The sequence below is a fragment of the Microtus pennsylvanicus genome, chromosome X (assembly GCF_037038515.1).
Source record: "Microtus pennsylvanicus isolate mMicPen1 chromosome X, mMicPen1.hap1, whole genome shotgun sequence".
In the NCBI taxonomy this organism is placed as follows: domain Eukaryota; kingdom Metazoa; phylum Chordata; class Mammalia; order Rodentia; family Cricetidae; genus Microtus; species Microtus pennsylvanicus.
The window spans coordinates 100,892,245-100,919,072 of record NC_134601.1 but is presented as its reverse complement, the minus strand read 5'-3'; the positions used below and the strand labels follow the sequence as shown (position 1 = coordinate 100,919,072).

At 40.7% G+C, this 26,828-nt stretch overlaps 2 pseudogenes; one reads left to right on the top strand and one right to left on the bottom strand.

Annotated features, from left to right (window-relative positions):
• Positions 1–2,682: 2,682 nt before the first annotated feature.
• On the top strand, positions 2,683–3,450 carry LOC142841611 (vesicle transport through interaction with t-SNAREs homolog 1B pseudogene; annotated as a pseudogene).
• A 12,973-nt stretch (positions 3,451–16,423) lies between these two features.
• LOC142841610 (nascent polypeptide-associated complex subunit alpha pseudogene) overlaps positions 16,424–26,828 on the bottom strand; it is a 31,913-nt pseudogene continuing 21,508 nt past the window's right edge.

The following is a 26,828-nucleotide window of genomic DNA, read 5'->3' as shown; positions in this document are numbered from 1 at the left end:
TGTGGAAGGGGGTTTGCGGAGAAACTGTAAGTGGTGAATGGCTACAAGAGGCAGTGTTAGAACGCACAGTGACAGCATACACAAGATTCGATCAAGTGTAAGCAAGACGAAATTCCAGCATGGAGAGGGGGGTAAGCGTGAAGTTCCACCCCTAGCTGAGGAAGCATTGTCAACTTACAGATGCAGAGAGAGGGAGAGTCCATCTTCTCTGAGAAAGTACCCCCTTGATTGAACTTACTCTCCAGTTGAAGGTTACTTAACTGAGAATATCATTGGTACAATTTGGACTTGGTGGATTTAACAAACAAAAATAGGACTCAAAGTTAGGGTGGGTAAGGAAGGGGGTGGATCTGGTAGGAGCTGAGGGAGGGGATGAATATGATCAAAACACATCATATGACATTCTCAAAGAACTAAATTTTTAATGACAATATTGAAGATGAATCTTTAATTTTATAGTAAGCAATTCTAAGTATCTATAGTTGTATGTTTACTACATCCTTGTTGTCAGTAGCAAAGATTTTTGATCAACTCTCCAATAATGGACAAATATAGAGATATTATGATACAGATACATACACAATGGAATATTACTCAGCCGTGATAAGGAGATCCTACTTTGTATGACATATAGTACATGCTATCTCGTATATAGAGAATCTTAAAGAGTTTAGACATAAGGTGCTTACATATTATGCACAAGATCCTGAGTTGGATTTACAGTTCCGAAAGGAAAAAGTGTCAAATGCTAACACTCTCTTCCTGTTCACGCAGAGGGCTGTTGTCTAGGACAGTGATCTGTAAATTTTCCTTAAATAAATAACCCTTTATTATTCATAATTCTGAACTGGTGTGGCATTATTTTGTGACTTCTGCCTTCATCTGGCACCCAACCGTTTGGTTTTAGAACCCTTGGCTCTGACTGCACACCGCACACCGCCGGGCTCAGAGCGTCCCTGGCTTGGTGCGAGTCCTCCCTCAGCCCGCTTCAGCTGCAGCCTGTGTGCAGAGTCAGCAGTTCATTTGGATATAGAATTCTCGCACAATGACCTTTCCTGCTCCAGATTGGCCACCATTCTTTCTATTTTCTCATTACACACCTCTGAGCAGCTTCAAGTCCGTGTGCGTCCTCCCTGGTGCCTGTGCCCCACTACAGCGCATCACGGAAACTCAGACAGGACACAGGCTTTCCCAGGTGCCTCTGTTATATTGTTATTCCTGTGCTTGTGCGGCTGCTGACCAATCAGGGCCCACCATGGAGTACAGTCTGTGATTTCTATAATATAACTATTTTTAATCTGAGCATATCTTTCAGAAGTTCACTCCAAAATCAGATTCAGACCAGCCACAGGACTCTTTTAAGTGAGCCATTAAGCCACGCTGGGTTTGTTTTGTAGGTGGCTCATGACACCTACTGGCAGGTAATGGTTATTGCACCTACTCCAGCTCAAACTCAACCATAGGTAAGATCCATAATTTGAATATAAATTATAAATTTATAATTTAAAAGGGAAATATGTCAGACAACCTAACCATCCAAGGTTTCAGTAATCTCTTTACTTACACCATGTAGAGGGTTTTACAAGATTTATATGATTTCTCTCCTACATCACTATTTTTGATTCTGGGGATTAGTCTTGTCCTCAATATTTTTTTCTTAAAATTATGGTTTGATAATAGGGCTAAGAATGAAGCATTTTTAGAAATGGTACAGTCTTTACAGACTGATACCAGGATTCTCGAAAAAGAGGTCAGAACTCTGAAAAAGGATATGAACAATTTAACTAACAAAACTCAGTCAATGGAGGTACTTTCAGAAATGGTACAGACTGATAGTGATTTATTAAAAGAAAAATTCAGCTCTCTGGAGAAGGATACAGTGGGTGCTGAAACATTATTTGAGAGGATTCGTACTGTTGAATTTATTAATCAGACTGTCGAAGGGATATAACAAATTGACTGATAGAGTGTCTCTCCAGGAAGTTAATATGCATGCTATGAATATTATGTCTAAGGATGAGACATTATCTCTAAACTGGATGGACTTCATACCTTGGAATCCTCAATGAGGGCATTAGAACAGAACACTGGGCAGGAGATCCAGACTTTACAAAAGGCAGTGGTAAATAGATTTGAATTTGATGACCAGGGACAAAAAGTACAAAGACAAAATTTAGCCTCATCAGTACGTAAAACCTCTGGGATAGCTTCCCCAGAGTTTTGCCTGCCTTTCCGGTAATAACATCCGAAAGAGTATCTGACCCCAAGTACCCAGAGGTTATCTAAGAATATTCATGGGAACCCATACATATGACTGATCTGAAGGAAATTAAACAATAAATTGTAGCTTATGGACTACATTCATCCTTTGTAAGGAAACTGGTCAAAACGTGGGTTTCCAGTAACAAAGCAACGCCACATGACTAGCCTCAGTTAAACTCAGCAGTCCTAGAAAATGGACTGCAGTTGCATTGTAGGTGTTATTTTAAGGAAGAAGCTAGAATTTTAGAGCAACAGGAAAAAGCAAAAGGACTTGAGATTTCCCTAAATCAAATTCTAGGCAAGGGACTCTGATCCTCAGGATCGTGATGATGGTTTCAGGACCAAGCAGCTGATCACTGATGAGGGAGTGGGCCCTGCACCCGGAGTCTCAGAGGTTGACACTCATGTGCAGCTTGCACCATGGCCACCTCCACCACCTCCTCCAACCATGACAAAAAGCTGCATGAGATCTTCCACGGCCTTCTGGAAGACCTACGAGGAGTGCCTGAGTGGCTGCTGGGGACTACAGGAACCAAAAAGAAGAAGAAGCTGGTCAGAGATTTTGATGAAAAGCAACAGGAAACAAATAAATCGTTGACAGAAATGAAAGAAGAATTATGGTACACACCCCTGAATTTCCGTAATCCTATGATGTCTAAATTTCGAAACTACCATAAGGACCTTGCTAAACTCCATCATGAGGTAAGAAGCACACCTTTGACAGTCACACCTGGAGGCTGTGGAGATGTGAAGTACAGTGAATGAGCATTTGAATTGGCTACAGTCTCAAAGAGCATTGCTTCTACAAGGCACAGAAAGCCTGAAACAGGCCATCCAAAGCATTGACCACTCTCATCAGAATGCCACAAAACTGACCACATTGGTACAGAAATCATAGAAGAGTTGGGGGAACAACAAGAACAGCTGGAAGGTACCAAGAATAGACTGATAAACACAAATGAAAACTTGAGCAAAAGCTGAAAGATTCTCTGCTCAATGTCCAGAAAAGTGACAACCAACAAGCTTCTGCTTTCCTTTATCATCTTACTGGAGCTAGTCATCCTGGTAGGTCCTGTGTACTACGGATTCTTTCAACACCATTGTACTCTCTGGAGGGAAAGGATTGTGGAGCAAAATCTTGACGCTGAATCAATGGTGTTAAGCATATATATTGCTGCTGTGGGCTAAAAGTTCAAGAATGCATGTGTAGCCAGACTATGGGAGGGAGGGCAATGGAAAACCACATAAATGCAGAAGCAACAAGACCAGGATGATATACTAAGATAATAAATGCTGTTTATGACTCATTCAAAAAAAAAGAAATAAAGAAAGATAGGCTTCCTGACTCAGCTTTAGCTGCAAAACCTTGCAGCTCTTTTAAGAGGTCCTTCCATGAAACACTTAAATTGTGTTCACAAAAAGCTGACTGCATGTTTTTTGGTGGTGTCAAGGACCTTGAAACACCATAGAGTTGTGGCAATAAACATGGCTCCAGTCAGTACCTCTGCCATGAAGCTAGACTCTCAGAAATCAAGCTAAGGAATGGGCTGGATCCAGCCGTCAAAGCCACAGCTTTAACCCTAACAATATCGCTTAGAAAATTAAAGACTCATGTGGTCAGAGAAAGAGAGATACAGTAAAGATAGTTTCAGACAAAAAAAGGCCTCTAAATAATTTACAGTGTATTTAAAAATATATGTAGGCTTGGGGGATAAAAAGAAGGATAAAGTTCTTAAAAGAAAAAAGAAAAATAATAATAGATCGTGTACTAGGACACAAAGAAAGTCTTAAAAAATATAGGACATTTAAATAATTCTTATGTTCTATCTCTCCATAATGGAGAAAACTGTAAACCATTAGCAACAGAACATACAGAATATACAGAAACTCCTGGAGATTGAACAACATACTACTGATGAGTGGGGCTTTGAAGAAATCAAGAAGAAAATAAAAATCATTTCTATAAATCCAATTAAAATGAAAATGCAACATAAAACCTATAGGATAATTGCAATCAGCCTTATTAGGAAAGTTCATAGTTGTAAATGTCTTTATATTTAAAAAAAAATCAAAGATGAGGGGTAAGAGCTAGATCAAAAAGAGTGTAGAGGGTTACAGTAACCAGGATGGGTTATACACATATATGAAAGTGTATACACATATACACATATATGAAAGAATAAAATTAGTAAAACATAATTTTAAAAAACAGAGTAATGTCAAAGAAACAAGCTAACGGTGCTTCTTAGGGTTTTGGAAAAGTGAGAAAAAAGATGCACCCCAAATCAAATAAGTAGATGGAAAAAGTTAATTAAGATAAGCAGAAAAATTAATGGAATCAAACAACAATGACAACAACAAAACAAACCAACCAACAAATAAACAAATGTAAGGAATCAATAAAAATAAAAGTTGATTCTCTGAAAAGAGGAACAAGACAAGGTTGATAAACTCTTAGTCAAACTAAGCAAATACATAGAGAGAAGATCTGAATTAAAAAAAAGTTAAAGATAAAAGGGAAGTTATCAATGAAATTTAAAAAAATCATTAAGATAAACTTTATAAGTTCCTATTCCAGGCTTAAATGGAATAAACTTTCACAAGTTGTCTCTGATCTCCATGTCTGTGTCATGGTACTTGCACACTTCTCTGTGTTTTTCTGTACAGCTGTTTCTGTCTGTCTGTCTGTCTCTCTCTCTCTCTCTCTCAATAAATGTAAGAATTTCAAAATTAATACTCTGCTAAATTTTAAACCCAAGTACCTGAGAATGTAGTTCATTTGGTACTGATTACCTAGCATACATCAATTCCTGGATTTCATCCCCCACATTACAATGATCTAGATGTGGTGGCAGTTACTAGTAATTCCAGTACTTGGGAGATGAAATTAGGAGGATCAGAAGCTCATGCTGTGTTTGAGGCCATCCTGTACTATGATGTATATAGTGATATTGGTAATAATAATAATAGCAAACAAATAAAAGGAATTAACAGTTAGATACAATACAACCAAGGTTAAGCCAACATACAATAATTTAAATATCTATAACAAGTCATGAGAAATAAGGGGTAATAAAAACATTTCCCACTGATTGTTCCTAGGCAAGCAACATCCTCTTCTCAGAGGTGAGGTTATGGTCCATCTGAAGAAACTGCAGCTAATGGGGGTTCTCTGATTTGGGTGAATTCTAGCTTTGTTCTAAAATGCTACAAATCCAATCCTTTGTCTGGACCTTTTTTATTTTTCTTATGAACCAGTGAATTAAATTATGGCAGATTATGTTGGTTGACTAGCTAATTACCATGCATAACCTTCTACTTTGTCTATCTTCCTATACAGGTTTTTGTTGGTTTGAATGAAAATGGCTTCCTCAGACTCAGAGAGAGTGCCACTATTAGTAGGTATGTCCTTGACAGAATAGGTTGTGGCCTTGTTGGAGAAATATGTCACTGGATGTGGGCTTTGAGGTTTCAGATGCTCAAGCCAGGCCCAGTGTCACTCTCTGTTATCAGACATTACTCTCACAACCACCCGGTCTCAAATAACCAACAAAGAGGCTTAATATTCTTTATAAAGGCTTAGGTGATAGCTCAGGTTTGTTATTAGTTAATTCTTACACTTAAATCAACCGATAATTTTTATCTATGTTTAGCCATGCCGCATGATACCTTTACTTGGCGTTACATACTCATCTTGTTTCCCTGCATTTGCCATCAACTCTCTGACTCTGCCCTTTCTCTTTCCAGAATTCTCCATTAGGCTGTCTTGCCCAGTCTCTTTCTGCTTGGCTATCAGCCAATCATCTTTATTATTGAGCATAATCCACAGCAACTCTTTTTTTTTTTTTGGTTTTTCGAGACAGGGTTTCTCTATGGTTTTGGAGCCTGTCCTGGAACTAGCTCTTGTAGACCAGGCTGGTCTCGAACTCACAGAGATCCGCCTGCCTCTGCCTCCCGAGTGCTGGGATTAAAGGCATGCGCCACCACCGCCCGGCTCCACAGCAACTCTTCCTGCTGCCTTCCTATTCAGATGTATACCTCTCCACTACCTCTCCAGCATCATGTCTGCTTGTGCACTGCCATACTTCCTACCATGACAATGATAGACTAAACCTCTGTACTGTAAGCCAGCCCTGATTAAATGTTTTCCTTCATAAGAGTTCCTTCACAAGAGTTCATAAGTCTCTTCATAGCCATAGAAATCCTAAGACAAGTTTGAAGATGGCAAATTCCTTTTTATTTCCTAATTTAAACATCCTACCATTTGAAGACAGACTGAAGACAACTGTATCCTTAGTTGTTAGACTAAAAGCCTTTAGGGAGCCACAGACATGTTTAGCTTGGTGCTATTACTTTATTGTCAAATTCAAACAGCATCAAGCTAAATAAGCCAAAGTAATTAATCATCATATAATTTATATCAGTGAGTCAACATACACACACAATCACAAAGAACCAAATCTTGAACTCTCCTTATTTCAATTACATCTTTTTAGTGTGTGAATCTGCTTAGTGTCCAATTGTTTAAAGCTTATCAGTACTAGTTTACAATATAGTCAATCTTGTAAGCATATATCAATAACTTTAATTCATAAATGGCATTTATGTGGATATTCCTAAGGAGTAAAGTCAAGATATATCAAAAAACTATAGGGTGATTTTTTTTTCTTTCTCAAATGTGTATGCCAACAAAATATTATAGATGATATTTAATAAAAATCAAACTATTTAATTATAAGTAGGCAAAAAGCCCAGTTCTTTTTTATGTAATACTAAATGGTCATCCCTGAAAATATATACAAACAAGTAACATTACATATGAACTAAGAATGTTGCATTATATATTTAGGAATATATTTATATAAATAATAACAAAGAAAAAGAGGCCATGAGTTTAAAAGAGAGCATAGGAAAATGAAAATTAAGAAATAGTATTAAAAATTCACATGTTAACTCCACAGGAGCAGGACTGAGCCAGGACCTAAGCTGGAGCAAGCCTGAGACAGTGAACTCCACAGGAGCAGGAGAAGATTTAGACCAGTAGAATTTATCAAAACAGGACTGAGCCAGTGACCTAGGGCAGAAGAGGCCTGAGAGAGCAAACTCCACAGTAGCAGAACTGATCCAGCAACCCAGGCTAGAGCAGGCCTGAGACAGCAAACTCCACAGGAGGAGGAGCAGATCCAGACCAGGGACATTTACAGACACAGGACTGAGCTAGCAACCTGGGCCAGAGAGGGCCTGAGATGGCAAGCTTCACAGTAGCAAGATTGAGCCAGCAATCTAGGCTGGAGCAGGCCCAAGACAACAAACTCTACAGAAGCAGGAACAGATCCAGACCAGGGACGTTTATGGAAAAAGGACTGAGCCAGCAACCTAGGCCAGAGCAGGCCTGAGACAGTGAACTCCACAGGAGCAGGTACAGGGGAACAACTGCCAAAGGAGTGGGCCAGAGTCAGAGACCTCTGCGGGTCGGGCATGAGACTGGGACCTCTGAGGGTGTAGACCTGAGCCAGGACCTCTACAGGTTTGGGCATGAGTCTGGTACCTCCAAGGAAGTAGGCCTGAGCCAAGACCTCTGTGGGTCCAGGTGTGAGTCTGGAAAGTCCAAGGGTCCTGGCCTGAGCCAGGACCTCCGCAGGTATGGGCACATCTGTGTCTGGGACCTCCAAGGGAGTAGATCAGAGCTAAAGACATTTGCTGGACCAACCCAAGCCAGGGACAAAAGGTACAAACACAAAATTTAGCCTTATCAATATGTAAAAGCCTCCAGGATAGCTTCCCCAGAGTTCTGCCTGCCTTTCTGGTAATAACATGAGAAAAAGTATCTGGCCCCAAGTACCCTAAGGTTGTCAAAGAATATTCATGGGAACCCATACATATGCCTGATCTAAAGGAAATTAAACAAACAATTATAGCTTACAGACTATATTGGTCATTTGTTAGGAAATTGGTCCAAACGTGGGCTTCCAGTAACAAAACAACACCATTAAGTGTGTTGTTAAAAGGAACATTCAGAGTTTCTGTCTCATATCAGGAGCCATCTGGTGAATTTTGGCCCATCAATATTCCAGTAAATTTTGGAGATCAGACCTTTGTCTGTTGCGGGGTTGGTGAAGATCTTCCCCCAGTCAGTAGGTTGCCTTTTTGTCTTAACGACAGTGTCCTTTGCTTTACAGAAAACCTAAACGCCCTTCGCCCTTCGAGTGAAGAATGGATAAGGAAAATGTGGTACATTTACACAATGGAGTCCTACGCAGCAGAAAAAAATAATGACATCTTGAAATTTGCGGGCAAATGGATGGATCTAGAAAACATCTTAATGAGTGAGGTAATTCAGACCCAGGAAGACAATTATCATATGTATTTACTCATAAGTGGTTTTTAAACATAAAGTAAAGAAAATCAGCCCACAAATCCAATCCCAGAGAACCTAGACAATAATGAGACATACGTGGATCTAATCTACATGGGAAGAAGAAAAAGACAAGATCTCCTAAGTAAATTGGGAGCATGGGGACATTGGGAGAGGGTTGAGAGAGGAAGGGGGGGGGAGCAGAGAAAAATGTTTAGCTCAATAAAATCAATAAAAAAAATTCACGCCTTTGTTTCTGTGGCCTGCCTGCACCAAGGAGGGTAGGCGCTTTGTTTGTGAGCTGCCCAACCAGCACGAAGGCCTGATCTCTCGGCCCCAGGAGAACCAGCGTTGGGGTGAGTTTCTGGCCCGCGGCGCCAGCCAGGGACGGGAATCTCGGGGGTCCCTTGGCCTCCTGTCTTTCTTGGGCTCTCTGCAGGACCTCTATTCCCTGGTTACTGCCTCTTTCTTCCTGGCCCACCCAGCTTCCGTCCAGAGCCCTCCCCACTTGGGCCCCCCCGCCCTCTTTTGGCGGGTGGCATTGGGCGCTGGGTCCCAGTCCTCGGGGCGTCCAGGCGGGCTGCAGTTCCTTTGTTTCTGTGGCCTGCCTGCACCCAGCAGGGTAGGCGCTTTGTTTGCGAGCTGCCCAACCAGCACGGAGGCCTGATCTCTCGGCCCGAGGAGAACCAGCATTGGGGTGAGTATCTGGCCCGTGGCGCCAGCCAGGGATGGGGATCTCGGGGGTCCCTTGGCCTCCTGTCTTTCTTGGGCTCTCTGCAGGACCTCTATTCCCTGGGTACTGCCTCTTTCTTCCTGGCACACCCAGCTTCCGTCGAGAGCCCCCCCCCACTTCGCCCCCCCCGCCCTCTTTTGGCACGTGGCATTGGGAGCTGGGTCCCAGTCCTCGGGACGCCCGGGCGGGCTGCAGTTCCTTTGTTTCTGTGGCCTGCCTGCACCAAGGAGGGTAGGCGCTTTGTTTGCGAGCTGCCCAACCAGCACGGAGGCCTGATCTCTCGACCCCAGGAGAACCAGCATTGGGGTGAGTATCTGGCCCGCGTCTCCAGCCAGGGACGGGGATCTCAGGGGTCCCTTGGCCTCCTGTCTTTCTTGGGCTCTCTGCAGGACCTCTATTCCCTGGGTACTCCCTCTTTCTTCCTGGCACACCCAGCTTCCGTCCAGAGCCCCCCCCCCACTTCGCCCCCCCCTCTTTTGCATCCAGGCGGTCTGCAGTTCCTTTGTTTCTGTGGCCTGCCTGCACCCAGCAGGGTAGGCGCTTTGTTTGCGAGCTGCCCAACCAACACGGAGGTCTGATCTCTCGGCCCCAGGAGAACCAGCATTGGGGAGAACCAGCGTTGGGACGAGCCAGGGTTGGGCACGGAGACCTGATCCCTTGGTGCCAGGAGAGCCAACATTGGGGAGGCCGCGTTGGGTAGGCAAGGAGACCAGATCTGGTAAAAGAAGATCCATAAGGGAGTATTTGGAAGAAGAGATGGGCAGACGCCAAGGCAAGAATTCGCCCAACAAACTGAAAAGAAACATGAAGCCACCAGAAACCAGCGACCTCACAACGGAAGGACATGAACACCTTAATCAAGAAGGAGAAAAGATTGACTTCATGAAAGTGATTGACGCCCTTAAACAGCATGTAAAAAACGCCCTTATAGAAATGGATGAGAAATATAACAGAAAGTTTGAAGAATTGAATAAATCAGTGAATGATACCCTAGAAAACCAAGGAAAAACAATCAAACAGATAATGGAAACAGTTCAAGACTTGAAAACTGAAATAGAGGCAAAGAAGAAAACACAAACAGAGGGCCGGCTGGACATGGAAAATCTAGGTAAACGAATAGAGACTACAGAAACAAGCATAACAAGCAGAATACAAGAGATAGAAGAAAGACTCTCAGATTCTGAAGATACCATAGAGAAAATAAACACTATGATCAAAGAAAACAGCAAGTCCAACAAACTCTCATCACAAAACATTCAGGAAATATGGGACACAATAAAAAGACCAAACCTAAGAATAATAGGAGTAGAAGAAGGAGAAGAAGTGCAGCTCAATGGTCCAGAAAATATATTTAATAAAATTATAGAAGAAAACTTTCCCAACCTAAAGAAAGATATACCTATGAAGGTGCAAGAAGCATACAGAACACCGAATAGGCTGGATCAAAAAAAAACATCCCCTCGCCATATAATTATCAAAACACAAAGCATTCAGAATAAGGAAAAAATATTAAGAGCGGCAAAGGAAAAAGGCCAAATTACTTACAAAGGTAAACCTATCAGACTTACACCTGACTTTTCCATGGAAACCATGAAAGCCAGAAGGTCCTGGATAGATGTACTGCAGAAACTGAGAGACCATGGATGCAAGCCCAGATTACTATACCCAGCCAAGCTTTCGTTCACTATAAATGGAGAAAATAAAATTTTCCAGGATAAAAACAAATTCAAACAATATGCAGCCACAAATCCAGCCTTACAGAAAGTAATAGAAGGAAAATCACTAACCAAGGAGTCCAATAATGACCACAATAACTCAGGCATCTAGAGACCCTTCATCAACACAAACCAAAGAAGGGATACACACAAACTCTATGACTAAAAAAAATGACCGGAGTTAACAACCACTGGTCATTAATATCACTTAATGTCAATGGTCTCAACTCACCTATAAAAAGGCACAGGCTAAGAGATTGGATAAGAAAACAGGATCCAACATTCTGCTGTTTACAAGAAACAGACCTCAACAACAAAGACAGGCACCTACTCAGAGTAAAGGGTTGGGAAAAGGCCTATCAAGCAAATGGACCTAAGAAACAAGCAGGTGTGGCCATACTAATCTCTAACAAAGTTGACTTCAAACTTAAATCAATCAGAAGAGATGGAGAGGGGCATTTTATATTCATAACAGGAACAGTTCATCAGGATGAAGTCTCAATCCTGAACATCTATGCCCCTAATATAAAAGCACCCACGTACATAAAAGAAACATTGCTAAAATTCAAGGCAGCCATCAAACCGCACACACTAATAGTAGGAGACTTCAGCACTCCTCTCTCACCAATGGACAGGTCAATCAGACAGAAACCTAACAGAGAAATAAGACAATTAATGGAGGTAATGAAGCAAATGGACTTAACAGACATCTATAGAACATTCCACCCAAATAGGAAAGAATACACCTTCTTCTCTGCAGCTCATGGAACCTTCTCGAAAATCGACCACATAGTCGGTAACAAAGCAAACATCCACAGTTACAAAAAAGTATTACTAACCACCTGTGTCTTATCAGATCACCATGGATTAAAGTTAGAATTCAACAACAAGGCTACCCCCGGAAAGCCCACAAAGTCATGGAAACTGAACAGCCAACTACTGAACCATACCTGGATTAAGGAAGAAATAAAGAAAGAAATTAAAGTCTTCCTGGAATTCAATGAAAATAAGGAAACAACATACTCAAACTTATGGGACACTATGAAAGCAGTCCTAAGAGGAAAGTTCATAGCACTAAGTGCCCACTTAAAGAAAACAGAGAAAGCTCACATTGGAGACTTAACAGCCCACCTGAAAGCTCTAGAAAAAAAGAAGCAGACTCACCTAGGAGGAGTAGGAGACTGGAAATAATCAAACTGAGGGCTGAAATCAATAAAATAGAAACACAGAGAACAATCCAAAGAATCAATGAAACAAAAAGCTGGTTCCTGGAGAAAATCAACAAGATTGACAAACCCCTATCCAAACTAATCAAATGGCAGAGAGAGAATTTGCAAATTAATAAGATCAGAAATGAAAAGGGGGACATAACCACAGACACAGAGGAAATTCAGAGAATCATTAGATCTTACTACAAAAGCCTATATGCCACAAATCTGGAAAATGTAAAGGAAATGGATACTTTCTTAGATAAATATCATTTACCAAAGTTAAATCAGGACCAGGTGAACAATCTAAATAGACCTGTTAGTCGTGAAGAATTAGAAGAGGTTATCAAAAACCTCCCTACCAAAAAAAGCCCAGGACCAGATGGTTTCAATGCGGAATTCTACCAGAACTTCCAAGAAGACCTAATACCTATACTCCTTAATGTATTTCACAATATAGAAACAGAAGGGTCATTACCAAATTCCTTTTATGAAGCTACAGTTACTCTGATACCAAAACCACACAAAGACTCAACCAGGAAAGAGAATTACAGGCCGATCTCACTCATGAATATCGATGCAAAAATCCTCAACAAAATACTGGCAAACCGAATCCAAGAACACATCCGAAAAATTATCCACTATGATCAAGTAGGCTTCATTCCTGAGATGCAGGGCTGGTTCAACATACGAAAATCTATCAATGTAATCCAGCATATAAATAAACTGAAAGAAAAAAACCATATGATCATTTCATTAGATGCTGAAAAAGCATTCGACAAAATTCAACATCCATTTATGTTAAAAGTCTTGGAGAGATTAGGGATACAAGGGTCATACCTAAATATAATAAAAGCTATATACAGCAAGCCGACAGCTAACATCAAATTAAACGGAGAGAAACTCAAAGCCATCCCGCTTAACTCAGGAACACGACAAGGCTGTCCACTTTCGCCATACCTCTTCAATATAGTGCTGGAAGTTCTAGCAATAGCAATAAGACAACATAATGGGATCAAGGGGATTCGAATTGGAAAGGAAGAAGTTAAACTTTCGTTATTCGCAGATGATATGATAATGTACATAAGCGACCCCCAAAACTCCACCAAAGAACTTTTACAGCTGATAAACAGCTTTAGTAATTTGGCAGGATACAAGATCAACTCCAAAAAATCAGTCGCCCTCTTATACACAAAGGATATGGAAGCAGAGAAGGAAATCAGAGAAGCTTCTCCATTCACGATAGCCACAAACAGCATAAAATATCTTGGGGTAAATCTAACCAAGGAAGTGAAAGATCTATTTGACAAGAACTTTAAGGCATTGAAGAAAGAAATTGATGAGGATACCAAAAAATGGATGGACATCCCTTGCTCTTGGATTGGGAGGATCAACATAGTAAAAATGGCAATTCTACCAAAGGCAATTTATAGATTCAATGCAATCCCCATCAAGATCCCATCAAAATTCTTCACAGATCTGGAGAGGACAATAATCAACTTTATATGGAAAAACAAAAAACCCAGGATAGCCAAAACAATCCTATACAATAAAGGATCTTCTGGAGGCATTACCATCCCTGACTTCAAACTCTATTACAGAGCTACAGTAATGAAAACAGGGTGGTACTGGCATAAAAACAGAGAAGTCGACCAATGGAATCGTATAGAAGACCCGGATTTTACCCCACAAACCTATGAACACCTCATTTTCGATAAAGGAGCTAAAAGTATACAATGGAAGAAAGAAAGCATCTTCAACAGATGGTGCTGGCACAACTGGATGTCAACCTGTAGAAGAATGAAAATAGACCCATATCTATCACCGTGCACAAAACTCAAGTCCAAATGGATTAAAGACCTCATTATCAGCCCGAAAACACTGAACCTGATAGAAGAGAAAGTGGGAAATACCCTACAACAGATGGGCACAGGTGATCGCTTCTTAGGTATAACCCCAGAAGCACAGGCATTAAGGGCAACATTGAATAAATGGGACCTACTAAAACTGAGAAGCTTCTGTAAAGCAAAGGACACTGTCACTAAGACACAAAGGCAACCTACTGACTGGGAGAAGATCTTCACCAACCCCGCAACAGACAAAGGTCTGATCTCCAAAATACATAGAGAACTCAAGAAACTAGACTTTAAAATGCTAATTAACCCAATTAAAAAATGGGGCACTGAACTGAACAGAGAATTCTCAACAGAAGAACTTCAAATGGCCAAAAGATACTTAAGGTCGTGCTCAATTTCCTTAGCAATCAGGGAAATGCAAATCAAAACAACTTTGAGATACCATCTTACACCTGTCAGAATGGCTAAAGTCAAAAACACCAAGGATAGCCTTTGCTGGAGAGGCTGTGGAGGAAGGGGTACACTCATCCATTGCTGGTGGGAATGCAATCTTGTGCAACCACTGTGGAAGTCAGTGTTTCGGTTTCTCAGGAAATTCGGGATCAACCTACCCCTGGACCCAGCAATACCACTCTTGGGAATTTACCCAAGAGATGCTCTATCACATGTCAAAAGCATTTGTTCAACTATGTTCATAGAAGTATTATTTGTAATAGCCAGAACCTGGAAACAACCTAGATGCCCTTCAATGGAAGAATGGATGAAGAAAGTATGGAATATATACATATTCGAATATTACTCAGCAGTAAAAAACAAGGACTTCTCGAATTTTGCATGCAAATGGATGGAAATAGAAAACACTATCCTGAGTGAGGTATCCCAGACCCAAAAAGAAGAACATGGGATGTACTCACTCATAATTGGTTTCTAGCCATAAATAGGGCTCACAGAATCTACAATTGGCGAACCGAAAGAAGCTAAGTAAGAAGGTGAACACAAGGAAAAACATATCGTTATCCTCTTGCATAAGGGAAGTAGACAAAATTGCCGGGGAGAAAAGTGGGATCTTGGGGGTGGGGTGGGAAGGGGGTAAGGGGAGATGGGGAGAGAAAAGGTAGAAGGGAAGGAGGGGGGACTTGGGGAAATAGGAGGATCGGGATAAAGGAAGGTTGGATAGGGGATCACGGAACCACAATTCTTAGTTAAGGGACCCACTTTAGGGTGGGCAGGAGAATTGACCCTAGAGGGGCTCCCAGGTGCCCAAGCTGAGGTCCCCAGTTAGTTCCTTGGGCAGCTGAGGATAGGGAACCTGAAATGACCCCATCCTAGTGCAATACTGACGAATATCTTGCATATCATCATAGAACCTTCATCTGGTGATGGATGGAGATAGAGACAGAGACCCACACTGGAGCACTGGACTGAGCTCCCAAGGTCCCAATGAGGAGCAGAAGGAGGGAGAACATGAGCAAAGAAGTCGGGACCACGAGGGGTGCACCCACCCACTGAGACAGTGGAGCTGATCTACTGGGAGCTCACCAAGGCCAGCTGGACTATTACCAAAAAAAGCATGGGATAAAACTGAACTCTCTGATCATGACGAACAATGAGGGCTGATGAGACGCCAAGGACAATGGCACGCAGTTTTGATCCTACGCAATCTGCTGGCTTGGTGGGAGCCTAGCCAGTTTGGATGTTCACCTTCCTAGATATGGACGGAGGGGGGAGGACCTAGGACTTACCACAGGGCAGGGAACCCTGACTGCTCTTTGGACTGGAGAGAGAGGGAGAGAGGAGTGGGGGGAAGGGGAGAGGGGTGGGAGGAGGGGGAGAAGAGTGGGAGGAGGGGGAGAAGAGTGGGAGGAGGGGGAGGGAAAGGGGAGGCTGGGAGGAGGTGGAAATTTGTTTTTTTTTCTTTATTCTTTTATCAATAAAAAAAAAAGAAAGGAAAAAAATTCACACGTTGGTTGTGGTAGTAAGTGCTTTATTCCCAGTAGAAGTAAGTGGATTCTCTGTGAGTTAGAGGCCAGCCTGGACTACACTTTGAGTTTTAGAACAGCCAGTACTACTAAAAACTCAGAGAAAAAAGAGCTACTAGTTTACATAGTTACCGAAGTCTGAGGTCAACAAGACTATTTTCTGAAAATCAAATCCATCCATATATTTAGTTCTTTTTTTTGTTTTGACTTCATCCAACAAGAAGCCATAACTTTATTAGCGATAGAAACAGTACAAATTTTAAACCAAGCTGTAGTTCCACCTTTGAAACAGCAAAAAGGGGGGGGGGAAGGGGAGTGTCCTCGCTGTCAAATAGTTACATTGTTAATTCCATAATAGCTTTTACAATATCATTACTGTTGTTTTTCAGGGCTCACTGCGTTTGCTCTGGACACATTTGTCTGTGACATGACCAATTCTATGTCCTTAACTTCCACACCTGCTTCATCAACCTCTCCCTCCTCACTCTCCTCTCCTGTCGGAGTATGAGTATTTTCTTGATTGAAACAGTTTCACCTTTAACTTTGAACTTCTCAACAGCTTCTAACTGTGCTTGCGGAGACAAATCTTCAATCTTGGCTTCTCCAAATACGATGTAGGTGTCTGAAGCCGGGCTCTTGTAGACATCTGGTTTGGTGATGACGAAGAGGACATTTTTAGATTTCCGGGTAGTGACTCTAGTAACCCCTGTAACCTGTCGAAGACTCAGTTTGGACATAGCCTTCCGTGCCTTCTTTTCACTCTGGCTCTGTTTTGCTTTGCCTGACTGGTTCTTCATGGATTTCAGCTGCTGCCGCCAGCTAAGCTTTTTGTGTGGCTGTCTGTGTGGAGTCTTGTTCCTCAAGGTACTGATTCACCGCTGTCAGAATCTGTTCCCGACCCTGTCTCAGCCTGAGGCTGAGGTAGCTCCTGCTCTGTAGCGGGGACCGTTTCTGTGGCTTGGCCAGGAGTTTTCTGCGGAGGATGCGGAACCAAGATGGCTGTACTTAGTTTTTATAAAGAGTTTTACTGAAATACAACCTTGCCCATCAATTTGGAGATCTTTATTGTGGCTATCCTTCCACAATGGCAAAGTTGAATAGTTGCAACACAGTTGAACAGTTATGATCCAACTTATCACACCTACAAAGTAGAAGATACTGATTCTCTGACCATGTGCAGAAAAAAAAGATATCCTCTATATGGCTTATGAAATTATTGGACAGCTTCTCTGAAACAATGATAAGCATCCATTCACTTAGATCTTATCTTCAGTTGTTTAATAGCATTATTTTCAACTGGTTTACCTACCTTCTAACAAGGCCCCGGATAACCTATTGTTTCTGTAATAGAGCATCACACCTATGCTGTCCAATGCTTGTGATAGAATAGCTTTCAAGCCACACTTAACCCTTCCTCCTGTAAACTGCTCACGAATCCATTACCCTGTCACACAGGCTTGAGGTCAAAATCTGGCTTCACTGTTCATTGAGATTGGCCATCTTTTCTAACTGTCTAGAGCCCTTCCCCCACACATGGTTAGTCCTTTAGGGCTGCTGTAAAGATAAAGGAGCTGGCAGTATAGCTCAGTTAGTGGTATTTGCCCATACTTGGGGTTAGATCCCCAGTGCTACATAAACTGGATATTAAGGCTCCCACCTGTAACCCTATCACTTGGGATGTGGTATTAGGAGTATCACAAATTTCGGATTATTGTTGGCTATATAGTGAGTTCCAGGCCAGTTTTGGGTACATGAGATCCTGTCTTGAAAACGAAACAATAGAGTAAAGCAGTTAGACAATGAAAATTGCTTGGCAAAGAGCAGTCAAAAAGTATTTGTGTTATTTATCTTTCCATATACTTTTCGAATTATTAGCTCCTCATGTTTTTTCCTCTGCCTCTATTCAATTAATCCTTGTTGACAACTCAGCTTTGGCAACAGGTTTAGGTTTGTGTACATGCTTTCTATCAATGGAGCCATATCTGGTTTGTTTCCTAAATGGATACAATCATCTGTCATTGCTTCTTTCTTCCATGATTGGCTTACTTTTTCAGCCATTTTCTTCACTTTTTCTAAAAGTCATAGTTTTATTCTTGTGAAATAAAATTCCTCTCTGTCACATTTGATCAAATCTATTCAGTCACAGTCTGATAGCTTCTATCTCCTCCAAACCCATCAACCTTCCCACTCGGGGACATGTACCTGCCGTTTCCCTGGATCAACCATATGTCTGTAGTGTTTAAGGATATTTGTATTACTGTGTGTGTGTGTGTGTGCGAGAGAGAGCGAGCGAGCGAGCGAGAGAGAGAGAGAGAGAGAGAGAGAGAGAGAGAGAGAGAGACTATACACGTGTGGAAGTCAGAGGAAAACTTCTTTCAGGTATAAGGTCTTTCCTTCTATTATCTGGGTCCTAGGTTGCCAGGCTTGGCCACAAGCTTCTTCACCTGGTGAGCAATCTCATTAACTCTGAAGCATAATTTTGGCAATACCGTTACTGCTGTGGGCTGACTACCATTTAAATTTACATATAGATATGTACTATATGTTAAGCATATCCTCCAGAATATTTCTATCCTCTCTTTACTATCCTCCCCCTTGCTCTGTTCATTTATTTATACTTTCCTTTTATTTATTAATGAATGGTTTTACATAACTGTATAAAACACAGGGACCGCAAATGAAAGAAAACACACACTATGTTTCTTTCTGAGGCTGGCTTAATTAGCTTAACATGATTATCTCCAGTTGCATCCATTTGTCGACAAATGGCATCACTTACTTCATTCTTCCCACATGAAGAAATTAATAAAGCGACTCCTCTCTTTTTACTAAGTATATGTAAGTGAATATAAATTACACTTGCATATGGCATACTCATTTGCACTTAATTATTAGGGTCATGAATATCCCGTCTTTCAGCTTGAAAACTAAGAGGAACTGTAGCCTTTCTGTGGTGTCTAACAAGAGATATCAATGTTTCAGAGGAAGAAAAGAAAACTTCACATACGCTCATGGCATAGGTTTTACAAATAGACGACTGCGTAATTTAATGGCTTAGAACAGTAGGCACACATTGTTTCTCTTGAGAATATCATTTTTCGTAGGCAGTTCTGGTCCAGGCTAGCACAATCTAATTGCTAAAATCACTGGATACTCTATTTGAACTGAATTATCTGGTATGGCCTCACTCATGTGGTTAGTGGCTTTTAAGCTAGAACATCTTGATGCCTCAAGTGTGAAGGCTCATTTATGTCCTGTAGGATGTTCAGTCTTCTTCAAACAGCGTAAAAGACAATGCCAAGTGGCCAAGCACTTTAAAAGCCTTTGCTTCTGTTGTGTTTACTGATTTCCTATTAAACATAGCAAGTGGCATATTTTGTCTATAAATAATATACTATGTTCATGTTTACTGAAACTATCTGACCTAGACACTGCTGGTTATATGTCATGGGTAAGTCATTTTTCTCACTAATGTCCTTTTTCTTTTATATGTAAAATGTAGATGCTATTATTATTATGTACCAGTGAAGATGAATAATTATACTTTAAGTTCTTCACACTTATTTATACATTAATTCTTCATACCGTAAGCATGTTTTAATGTTTCCTTCCTAGGAACTGTAGAGGTGACAAATGCAAACAACAGACATTGGCAAATAATTTCCTGTTTATAGACTTTTAAACAATTTCCCCAAGAAATGGACTAGGTTTTATATACATTTTCCCATAGATGTTTTGCATTTAATGTCTTTCCATCATCCCTATTTTGAAATATGTTCCTGGGAGAGAAAGCAAGATGAACTCAGATCCTAGTGATGAGTAATAACCATTCTTAGCATCTCAGCAGGTTATTCTTCCATCGTATTCCCCCAGTGGATTCTGATCTTATTAATAGCTTCAAAGGAAAGGTAGCATTTCTGAAAAGAGCAAATGAATTGCCACTTCGAAAACCTATTTGAGACATTGGAGTGTTGAAATAAGCCCTGACTAAAACACCATTTAAATTGCATTTGGAGTATCAGGAATGGTAACTGAGGGATTGCCTAGACAGAAAAAAAAATCATTTACGTGCTTGCTTGGTAACAAAACGACAACAACAACAACAAAATCACAATCACTGACAAGTCCTAAATGAATCTGTCCTATTTCTATTTTTTAATCTAAAAAGTTTCCTATATAATAAAAGGCAATTTTCCTTACTGCCTTTCTGATAAAGAAGCCAGAAAAGCAGAATACAAATAGATTCATACTTTTCACCCTGCACAAAACTCCACTCTAAATGGATCTAAGACCTCAACATAAAATGAGACACACTGAACCTGGTAGAAAAGAAAGTGGGGGAATAGTTTTGAAAACAATGGTGCATGAGACCACTTTCTGAATAGAACACTGTTGACACGGGCTTTACTAAAATCAGCAATTAATAAACAGGACCTCGTGAAGCTGAAAAGTTTTTGTAAGGTAAAAGACACCATCATTCTCACAATACAGCAACATACAGAATAAAAAACAGTTTTTACCAACTACATATCCAATAGAGGGCTAATATCCAGTACACACACACACACACACACACACACACACACACACCACAACAAAAAACTAGATATAAAAAAAATAAGCCAATCTAAAATGGGGTAAAGATCTAAACAGAGAATTCTCAAAAGAGGAAACTGAAATGACTGAGAAACACTTAAAGAAAGTTTAGTATCACAATATCCTTAATCATCAGGGAAATGCACATCAAAACTGCTCTGAATGCTTAAGATCAACAACACAAATGATGACTCATGTTGGTGAAGATGTGGAGCAAGGAAACAGTCTTCCAATGCTGGTGAGGATGTGCAAACTTATGCAACCACTATGGAAATTAGTGTGGTGGTTCTTCAGGAAAAAGGGAATTGATCTACCTCCAGATCCACTCTTTGGTATATACCTAAAGGATTCTTCCTTCCCAGAGACCTTATTCAGCTATGTTCACTGCTGCTCTATTCATAATAGCCAGAAATTGGAAACAACATAGCTGTCCCTCAATTAAAGAATGGATAAAGAAAATGTGGTAATTCACGCAATGGAGCATTACCCAGCTGTTAAAAATTACATGAATTTTCAGGCAAATGAATGGAACTAGAAAAAAATCATTCTGAGTGAGTAACACACACTCAGAAAGACAAATACGGTATGCATTTGCTTATATGTGAATATTAGATGTTAAGTCACTGATAATCAAGCTACAATCTGTAAAACCACAGAGGTTAAGTATAGAGTAAGTGACTGCAAGGGTTATAGATAGATTGTTAGGAAACATAGCTATGGATGGATGTGAGGGAGTGGAATGGGAGGACCAAGCAGGGATGGGGAGGGGAGAAGAGGACAAGGGAGGGAATGCAGGGAGAGAGAGCTGAAATTCAGGGCCATTTGAGAGGTAGTATGGAAGCCTAACACAGCAGACTCTTCCTAAAATATATACAAATATGAAGGCAATCTAAATGAAACTTCCAAATACTGGATGAGACAGAACCCCCATTGGATATCTTTTGTCACCAAATGAAGCTTCAAGTCCTGGTGTTGGGTTATATCTAATTGAGTTGTTGGCCAAACGGGTCCCATGTTCACAATTTTGAAGGCAAATTAGATTACAAAAACATACCTATGTACCCAATCCATGATTTAGTGTGCATGGGGCACAAAGGCCAAACTCAGTGACTGATAAGATAGAATCATCACTGCAGTAATCTTCAGTGAGAAAGATGCGAACACATACTTGTTGTGCCAGCTTCATAGGGAACAGAGGTCCAGGTGATTGAATCCACCCCATGCAATGTTGCTATACACTTCTCAACCAAAAAAAAAAATACAATACTTACACTGACTGTTCTTGTAAAGGACCCGAGTTTAATTGCAAGCACCCACATGATGGCTCACAATATAAAATATTTTCAAACTTAAAATTCTACAGTTGTGAGGGGGGACTGGCAATTGAACCAGGACTTATCCAGGGTGTGTGAACTGACTTTTTGAAACCCATTCCCTATGGTGGGATACCTTGTTCAGCCTTCATACAGCAAGGAGGGGCTCAGTCATGACTCAACTTGACATGCCAGACTTCCTTGACTCCCTAAGAGAGGCCTTACCCCCTCTGAGGGGTGTGTAGCATGAGGACCTGCTTGTGGGGGTTTCCGTCCTGCCCAGTTCCCACAGCCGGTAAGCCCCCCAAAATCACACAGAAGTCTCCATAAGATTATAAACTGATTGGCCCATTAGCTCAGGCTTCTTATTAGTGCTTATCAGTTATATTAACCCATTATTCTTATCTATGTTAGCCACATGGCTCAGTACCTTTCTCAGCAGGGTAGGTTACATCTTGCTTCTTTGGTGATCTGGGCAGGACTGGTGAGGAATGGGCTTCCTCCTTCCCAGTATTCTCCTGTTCTCATCACCCCACCTCTACTTCCTGTCTGGTTGACCCGCCTATACTTCCTGCCTGGCCAATCAGCGTTTATTTAAAACATGATTGACAGAATACAGACAATTTTCCCACACCAGGAGTGGATGAGAGGTGGGATAGGGGAAGGCAGGGGAGGGGGGAGAAGGGGAGGGAGGTGGACCTAGGGTTGTTATGTAAAATGAAAAAAGATAAATAAAAATGTCCTACAGTTACTAATTCAAATACTTCAAAATTTCACTCTCCTTAAAGAAAGTCCAAAGTGTATTTTCAAATACAAATTCAACAGTGGACTCTTGTAAAAAAAAATTAAATATTTCTTACTTCAAAAGGGAAGAACCAGGGCAAAGCCACAATCCGAACAAACCGAACAAAGCAAAAACTAAATTCCAACTGTGTAAATAACTCAATAGTCTATGTCTGGGATCAACTGTCATTCTCCTGGGCTCTTTCAAGGGCTTGGGTCACTTCTCTGACTCAACGCTCTGCAGCACACACAGCTTGTCTTCTAGACTTCAGCTGACTCTGCTCCACTGCTGCCTGATGTTCTTGGTGGTTATCCCGTGGTACCAGCATCTACAAAAATGGTGGGGTCCTTTGCTGCAACTGGGATGCACCTTCACTTCTCCCGAGCTCTCTTCAGGGACTCCAGCCCTGCCACACAATGCCAACAACCCTCAGATGCTCTCCATGACCCCTTCATGCCTTCAAAACCAGTCATCACCTGGACGACTGGCACTATCAAGTTCAGCTGCCAGCAGGAGGTAGAACCTTGACTGCCTTTGGCACACAGCTTCTGGGCTCTGCTGCCCCTGAGGAAACACTACCCATAAGACTTCCCCTCAATGATGTTGCTTTCTTGTTAATCGCAGATGGTTCTTCAGCCCCAGCTGACCAGCATCTATTCTCCCAGGAAAGCAAAGGTTTTACTTTAATGGTTCTGGTCTCATTAATCACAGTCAATTCTTCAGTTCCAGCTAACCAGAACTATAGAACCTTCATACAAAAGATCAGGTAGTATCTTTTTCTCCTTCTGAAACTTCAGAAGCCAGGCCTCCATCATCAGCACTGCTTTCAACATTCCTTTTTATTTTTACATTTTATAAAGTTAATTGTATTTCTCTTTTATTAATAGAGTCTTCCATCATACACTTCATCCCGACCACTGTTTCCCCTCCCTCCACCACTCCTAGCTACTCCCCCTACATTCTCTCTCCACCTGCTTTCCCTCTGTTTCCCTTAAAAGAAGAATGGGTCTCCTATAAAAGTAAAGATCTATTTGCATGCTTCTACATGCAGATGTCCAGTTTGACCAGAATTATTTGTTAAAGATGGTTTCTTTTTTCCAGTATGTATTTCTGGATTTTTTTTATTAAAAATCAGGTGTCCATAGGGGTGTGAATTTGTCTGGGTCTTCAATTTGATTTCATTGACCAATGTGTCTTTCTATATGCCAATACCATGTGGTTTTTATTACTATGGCTCTGTAATACAGCTTGAAATCAGGAATGATGAGATCTCTAGTAGTCCTTTTACTGTTTGGGATTCTTTTAGCTATCCTGTTTTGTTTTGTTTTTCCATATGAAGTTCATAATTATCCTTTCAAAATCTACTAAGAATTGTGTTGGAATTTTAAGGGGGATTGTGTTAAATATGTAGATTGCTTTTGATAGGATGGCCATTTTTACTACATTAATCCTATCATTCCATGAGCATAGGAGATCTTTCCATCTTCAGATAACTTTGTCATTTTCTTTCTTCAACGTCTTTAAGTATTTATTAGACAAGTCTTTCACTTTCACCCCAAATATGTTATATCATTTGAGGTTCTCATGAAGGGTTTTGTTTCCCTGATTTCTTTCTCAGTCCATTTGTCATTTGTATATAGGAGGGACTACTGATTTTTGTAAGTTAATCTTGTATCCAGCCACTTTGTTGAAAATACCCTTCAAGAACTTTTAAGGTCACTTATGTATACTATCATATTATTTGCAAATAACAATATTTTGACTTCTTCCTTTCCAATTTGTGTCCTCTTTATCTCATTTTCCTTAATACTCTAGCTAAAACGTCAAGTATTATATTGAATAGATATGGAGAGAATGAACAACCTTGTCTTGTTCCTGATTTCAGTGGAATTGCTTTGAGTTTCTCTCCATTTAATTTGATGTTGGCTGTTGGCTTGCTATATATTGCCTTTATTATGTTTAGGTATGCCCCTTGTATTCCTGATCTCTCCAAGACTTTCATCACTAAGGGCTGTTGGATGCTTTCAATATGACTTTTCTAGCTCAGAATTCCCAAGTCTTCCCACAATCCTTCTAAAAACAACATATTCAGGTCTGTCACAGCAATGCCCAACTATCTTGATACCAAATTGTCCTAGAGTTACTATTGCTGTGATAAAACACCATGACCAAAAGCAACTTGGGCAGGAAAAAGTTTATTTGGCTCACATTTCAATATCACTTTTCATCACTGAAGGAAGTCAGGGCAGGAACCTGGAGGCAGGAGCAAATGGAGAGGTCAAGTAGGGATACTGTTTATCTGATTGCTCCACATGGTTTGCTCAGCCTTGGCCTGCTTTTTTTTAACTTTCATTTTATTTATTTTTTGTGTCTTTTACAATGGATCCCATTCATTTGCTCATCCCTTCCTATCAACCTTCTGTCCTTGCAACCTTCCCCCAAAAATAAAATAAAATAAACTTTAAGAGAAAAAAAGAAGAAGGAAAAATTTAATCTCATCATGGAAACTGTAGTGTGACACAGTGAGTCATGTAGTAACTCCTCTTATTCATCAGTAAGTTTTACTATCAAGTTCTGGAGGGTATATAATAGCATTGGGAACAGCCTATAATGTTTGGAACTCACTGGCCTACAGCTCTAAAACTCATTCCTGTTATTAAGCTTTTTGATAGCCTATGGTGTCTAGTAGTGGTATTGTTGCTCCTGTATATATATATATATATATATATATATGAGCTTCTACAGTAGTATGTTTCCATATGACTTTTTTTCGAAAGATCCTTAGTATTATTTATCACTCTCTGTATTTCTTCCTCTACCATCCCATCCTTCGCCCCAATTTAATCCTTCCTGTTCCATTATTCCCCTTTAAGACTTTATAGTGTTCACACTCACCCTCAGTCTTTGGTTTTGCAAAGTATCCCAGCTAGACTGGAACTCGCTATGTATCTCCAGCTGCCTTCATAGCCTTTCTTGAATAATCTGCTACAGTCTCCCAAGTGCTGGGGTGAAGTGTGTACACCACCACACTTGGTTTTGTGTTGTAACCTTTAAACTTGTCTGTTGCCGGAACAGGTAGACAAGAAATAAGTTCAGTTAAACTATAATATTAAGGGTATAAAATACTATGCCCTTTTATACCGAGTGCATCAAAACAATATTTCCTTCTCTAAAGTATATTTTATAATCATTGGCAGACAAAGGATCATTTTTGATCTTGTCTTTAAAACTCTAGACATTTGTCAAGCATCCAGCACTTTCAAAGAGTACTCAGGCTGTTTTGCCAGTTAGGTGTAAAGCAATGGCCATGAAATGCGGCTCTGAAATCCCTCTAGAGTATTAGCAATAAAAAATGAATTACATTTAGAAGAAGTTAATCTTCTTCGGTTGATAGGAAAGGAATTTTCTAATTTAGGGTTACCTACTTAAGTCTAATTACATAGGCTTCATGGATTAATAATAAATAATAATGGCAGAGTGACTGAAGTAGAAAATAAAAACTTGGAAATAAATAGAGCTGCAAGTATTCATAATGACCACTTCATTGAAATGAGAATGTAAGTGACCACATTTCTAGAAAGAACATCTGTGATAGACTAGCATAAGGAACCAAACTTGGGTCCTTTACAAGCAAGGCAAGCTCTTTTGCCACTAAGCCGTCTTGGTAGTTCCTGAACCACCAGGTCAGTACATTGCATTTAAACTCTTAGGCAGTTTTATTCAAAGTAACACATTGTGGTGGTCTGGATGGTTAACGCCACCACAGACTCGTGTTTGAATGCTTGGCCCATAGGGAGTGACACTGTTAGGAGATGGTCTTGTTGGAGTAGGTGTGGCCTTGTTGGAGGAAGCGTGTCGCTGTGGGGGCAGGCGTTGAGATTACATATTCTCAAGCTCTGTCCAATGTGGGACACAGTCCCCTCCCTGTTGCCTGCAGATCAGGATGTATAACTCCCAGTTCCTTCTCTAGCACTATGTCTGCCTACACACTGCCATGCTTCTCACCGTGATGATAATGGACTATACC